The following is a 6,000-nucleotide window of genomic DNA, read 5'->3' as shown; positions in this document are numbered from 1 at the left end:
AGACTAGTGCACTAGAGGCTGTGCCCAGAATCACAGCATGGAAACTTGCCTGGCAAAGACTTCAATGTGTCGGCCATTATGAACAGAAGCACAGCAGCTTCACCCTGGCCTAGGCCCTGGGTATTGCCACTGGGGTCACTGCCCCCAGGGAAGTGGATGGAGCTGTTGGGGTTGCCACCTATTCTCAGAAATAGATCCCTCTCAGGTGAGATAGTCTACAAAATATAAGACCAAAGTTGAGGACATTGACCCAGTAAAACTGGAGGCCTGGAGCCAGGAGCCAGAAGTCTCCCTGTGGTGCGAGACATTCACCTTTTAGTAGCTGGATCATGAGGAGGCTGTGCACAGGAGTCCTGGGATGGGGAGGAGGGACACATGGACAGCATCTCATCATTCCTCACCAAAGCATTGAACAACTAATAATGCCACCCCAGTGGTACCACATCCTCTGCCAGCTCAGTTCCCAGGAACGGGATGCCGTGGTTTGAATATGATTTGTCACCTCTGAGACTCACGTTGAAATTTGGTCACCCTCGTGCTGGTGTTGGGAGGCAGCCCTTTGAGAGGTGATAGGCTGTCAGGAGGGATCAATGCCTTTCTCTCAGGACAGGATCTGTCACCATGAAAGCAAGTAACTCATGATTCATGTGCTGTAATGCAGTTCCCCTCATGTATGCCTCTTTTGCATGCACCCACGTGTCCTGCTCACCACCATAAGCTGAAGCAGCACAAGGCCCCCGCCATGCCCTGGACCTCCCACTTCCAGGACCATGAGCCAAAAAGAGCCTCCATGCTTTATGAATCTCTGTCTCAGGTATCCTGCAATAAATGCACGAATAGACTAGACTTACATGCTTGGCTTCAGCTTATCAAGATTTGTCCCCATTTTGGTGAACTGGGGTTCAGGCCAGCATTCCTGGCCATTCAGTGAGTGAATGAAAGAATAAAATCAGAAGCATCCCAGCCAGAGGAGGTGATGAGGAAAGACGAATTGGTGCAAATGATCAACACTGTGGCACACACTCCAGTTCACTCCCTACTAGTGGCATGGAGTAGGAGACACAGGACAGGGAACTGCAATGCCCAAGGGGTTGGTTGATCATTGATGTTTTCTGAAAGTAGTGACACTTTCAGAGGCCTAGGGTAACCAACCATCCAGTTTGCCTGTAACAGTGGTTTCACAGGTTCTGGGACTTTCCACACCAAAACCAGCAAAGTGCCAGAAAAATCAGGACAAACCAGCCACCCTACAGCAGGCCAGTGAATCCACAAAGTTACCCAAGAAAAGCTAGAAAGAGCCAGAAAAGTCCTGCCCAATTGTGCAGCTAATTCATTCATTCTTTTTGTTCAAGTGGCCATGTGTTTGATGTCACTTGATTTTTATAATCCTGTGACATGGTGGTTGGACAGGTAAAGATGCAATCAGACCTTATAATGATAATAACAATCATAACCTTTACTGAGGACCCATCACCTACCCAGCACAGGCCTAGTCACTTCACCAGTATTTATTTAATCTTAACCATCATCTAAGGAAAGTTGTCATTTTTATCCCGTCTTTTATAGATGAACAAATTGAGACACAGAGAGACTAGGTAACTTGCCCAAGTCCCACCATTATTAAGTGGCAGGACTCAGGCACCTTGCACATCAGTCTCCAGAGCAGAGGCCAACAACCATACACTGAATGGACCAGTAGCCGTCGCAGGATGCCCGGCCTCTGGATGGAGATAGCAGTCCAGTCCACATCCATCCACAGCCAGCACATCCTCCAGGCCCCACTCCGGAGGCAGTGTCCTATCGGGATGACAAGCATCTAGATGAAGAGGGACTAGGAAGGACACAGCTATGTGGTTTGTGGGTGCAACACCTATTCAAGAGATTAAGGTCAGGAGAATGACATCATGGCATTTACCATGTCATGGGTTCGTGGGACTTCCACACCTCATTGTACCTCAGCTACCAGAGCTAGAAGACAGAGAATCTTGCCCAAATGATGATGAAGTCTTCATCTAGGATGGGGAAATCAGATAGTCACTCAGTGATTTCAATTCAACAGAAACAACTGAAGTCAAGAACATAAAGGCAGCCACTAACCATGAAAGAAAACCAAATTACCCTAAAGCAGCTATCGCATGCATCCTTTATCTTCCTTCTCTCTCTGTGATTTGCTTCCTAGGCTGTTTTTATTTCTTTAAAAACTATGAGACCTCAGAATTGAGGATATTCTGAGGAAAAGCAAGAAGGAAGAAAGTTTTATTCTTGTTTCTCCTTCCAGATATTCTCTGTAATCAAAGCACTTCTGAATCCTCCAACCCGCAAGTGGGGAAAAGGGCTTGTGTCTGCAGTTCTACCCTTAGAGAGAATGTTGAATTTCTTCCTCTTTGTTTTGACATTTTCACTTCCTTTACTGCCAGGCAGAGTGGCCAGCAGACTCCAGTGGAAGAGACTCTCTTTCTAAGGCTGAGCCTCCCAGAGGAGCCTGCATTGAGAGGTCTCTTCAAGATGATTGGGCTGCTCCATCCAGCAGTGTTGAGGTGAGTGACTCCTATAAGAAAGTACTTGTGTTGTGGTGCCCAAAATATCTAATATACTTTATTCATGACTTATGAATTTGCTTTTTACCACTGCCATCCCAAAGTGTGGCCAGTTCACCATCTCCTCTGCCATTTAAACTTCTGCACAGGAGGGTTCTGACTCAGGGAAGACCAAGCCCAACCCGGAAGGGCCAAGCTGCCTATTTCAGGAGCACCATGCTCTTCTCAGTTCCTTAAGCCACAACACTGCTTCTTCCTGAGCCCTTTCACCTTGCCTTGGGTTCTTCTAACTCCATACTTTCCTTTACTTAGGCTTGAGAGAAACACATGGAATCAAAAACAGTCTTGGTACCTTGGAAGTATTTAAGGTTTTAGATGTTCTTTTTTTAAAAGTTCCTCCAGAAATACATCTGTAGGTTGGTGACAGTGACCAAGTTAGTTGTTTATTTGAAAGCAGGATCCTTTCTGGAAGCGTAATACTAGGCTCTGTGGGGGACAGAGAAGAGCCCCAACATACCTACTATCCTCAAAATCATAAGCTATTGGGAGATTAGTAATATTCACTCATATGCACTCATTCATTCATGCATGCCTACCCTAACTATACAATTACTGAGCACCTACTGTATACTGGGTGTTTAGGAAACAATTTCAGTAGCTTCCAAGCTCTGAGCAGTAGCCACCAGAGCAGGAGGTAGGGGATGGGTTTAGAGCACAAAAGATCAGAAAGGAATTACACAGACACAAACTGGGCAGGGGTTAGGTATGCAAAGTGATCAAGAAAATGGACTATGAGTGAGTGCAGAACAATCCTGGGATACACATCTGCACGAGCAAAGGGGAAGGTAAGCGAGGATCCACTCTTGTACTGGACGCCACTCCAATTCTAAGAACACCAGATTCATTTTAAATGTGCATCCCTTAAAATCAAAGCAGAGATCTTTTAAGGGTCCAGGAAAAAATGATAAAAAAAATTTCTAAAGAATAAAAATAAAATCTAGAAAAGAAATGAGACAGAATGGTGCATGGCAGGAAAATTTATGAGCGGTGAGCGAGGTGCAAGTTGACTGAACATGACGCAACATGTTCACTGTACTTTCACAAGACCCCAAAATCTCTGAAGATTAGACCACATCGAGTCTCATTTGGGGTGATGCGTACTTAAGCCAAGAGGCAGAACCATCAAAAGAACCATCTCAGGTCTGACGCCTCCAGAAAGCAAATCCATAATGCCTCATTTATCTGAAACTCAATTTTTCCCATCACTAACCTGCAAATGATAATGTTTTCCTTGCATGGTTGCTTCAAAGGCAAGAGACACTGTTCACAGAGTCAGGTGCCCAGCAGGTAGCAGAATTGAGCCAGGGGTGGTGTTACTGGGTGGCAGTGCTGGTGGTTTCTGCAAAAAACTTGATCTCATGACTTGAGAACTAGGTTTTGGATCAAGGGGTCGTAACTCCTGCACTTAGTAACTGTGAGTTATTATTGAAGGCATGTAAGCTCATTCATCCTGAATCTCTGCACATGTAAAAATGAGCATTATTTCCCCTCCTGTTTTTATGTTTGGTTTCATCTGGAATAGCTCTTAAATATAAATATTATTAAAAAAATAGAGTATGAGCCAGGTGTGGTGGCACATGCCTGTAATCCCAGCAGCTATGGAGGCTAAGGCAGGTTTGAAGCCAGCCTCATGATTTAGCAAGGCTGTGAGCAACCTAGTGAGACTCTGTTTCAAAATAAAGACTAAAAAGCACTGGAGATCTAGCTCAGTGATTAAGCACCTTTGAGTTTATATATATGTGTATATATACATATAAAATTGATATTATATATATAAAATTGATATTAAGCCTTTGAAAATAACCATCTAGGTTAAAATGTAGACACTGTATAGTATATAAGATATCACTGCAACAGAAATATGGGGTAGAATTCTATCCATATTTTCAGCAGTCCCAAGAACAACCACAGAATCTCAAATTGCATCAAAAAATGTATAATTAAAATAAGGGGAAAATTCTCAGTTTTAAGGAAGAGGCAACACTGGAACAAGCTTAAAGCAGTCACAATGGACTGTCCACCATGAGGTAACACTAGAAAGTGTGAACAGCCATCTGTCCCAGGGAGTTAATCAGAGAATCAGAGCCCTGGTGCTCAGGAGGGGCAGAGGGAGTCCATCCGCCTGAGCTTGACAGAGGAGGAAACCGAGGCCAGGGAAGTGAAGTTGCCCAATCACAAGAAGCCCCACGGCCAGCCCGCCACCTGCCTTCTGCTTTGGCACGCTCCGCCTCTTGGCTACACTGTCAAGTTAGAGACCCCCAGGGCTCTAAGACCTCTGCACTGGGTGAGTGGAAAGGACTGGGGAGCAGATCGGAAGCTGTCTGCTAAGCAGGAGGATAAACTTCTCCAGAAGGCTTTAGCGTAACCAGAGGACAGTGAGGGGTTAGAAAGCAACATCTTGAAGTTCCTCCCATCCTTCTCACTTATGACATCATGCAGCAAACATTTAAACAACATAGATGGAACCAAATGTCTTGCCAGGTGGTAGCTGGTGATACGTACAGACGGCCCCTGGCTCACAAAGAAAGACTACAGAGGTCCCATACATACAAACAGCTGCCACCATTCGCCAGCCCCCACCACCCTGCAGCTGCCGTGGGCTGTGTGAAAAAATTAAAAAGGAAAGAATGGGATGGAAAAAAAGAAAAGAAAAACTTGGACCACTTGCAGATGCTGCACATTCAGGGGCAGAGGGAGGGCAGAAGCTGTGGAAGCAGGACCCACATAAGGGAATGGACTCTCAGGACAAATTTTCAACCATGGGTGATCCCTCTTGGCCCTGAAAATCTCCTCCCAGGAATGATTGTCCTCTCCCATCCATACTGCCAGAAAATTTTATCAAGATGGCATCATAGCTTCAAAGAATTTTTGGAGAAAGGAAGGCAGGGAATAAATAGTAATTAATTTCAATTTACCATTAGAAATCTTTATGTAACTTTCCTTAATAATAGCCAATAAGAATATTTGCTTCATGAAGTTGTAGTGAAGACAGGCGAATCAATAACTAAAAAATTGGGGGCTGGAGTTGTGGCTCAGTGGTAGAGCCCTTGCCTGCATGTGTGAGGCACTGTGTTCTATACTCAACACCACATATAAAAAAAATAAAATAAAAGATCCATTGACAACTAAAAAAATATTTTAAAAAATAATTAAAAACTCCTTAGAACTGTGCCCGATATGTGATGTGATGCTAAGTGTTCTAAAAGTACTCTCTCTCTTTGTAATTCCAACTACTCCCATTTTACAGATGAGGGAACTGAGGTACAGAGACATTACAGCACTCTACCTAAACCACATAACTTGGGACCAGGATTCAAGGCCAGGTCTGTCTCTAAATTGCACAGTCTTAACCACTGCTATGAGGAGTCACGCACCTGTCCTAGGAGGCGGAAGGGGGGTGGTG

At 44.6% G+C, this 6,000-nt stretch overlaps 1 protein-coding gene across 1 annotated transcript in view; it reads left to right on the top strand.

The window, feature by feature from the left end:
* The first annotated feature begins 2,445 nt into the window (after positions 1-2,445).
* Positions 2,446-6,000, top strand: part of Rbpj (recombination signal binding protein for immunoglobulin kappa J region) — a 215,029-nt gene continuing 211,474 nt past the window's right edge. The window contains exon 1 of the mRNA XM_047566232.1: positions 2,446-2,537. The gene's annotated coding sequence lies outside the window, so the exon portion shown is untranslated. The remainder of the gene's footprint in view (positions 2,538-6,000) is intronic.

This window comes from Sciurus carolinensis, chromosome 10 (assembly GCF_902686445.1).
Source record: "Sciurus carolinensis chromosome 10, mSciCar1.2, whole genome shotgun sequence".
In the NCBI taxonomy this organism is placed as follows: domain Eukaryota; kingdom Metazoa; phylum Chordata; class Mammalia; order Rodentia; family Sciuridae; genus Sciurus; species Sciurus carolinensis.
This window is presented reverse-complemented; position numbering and strand designations above follow the sequence as displayed.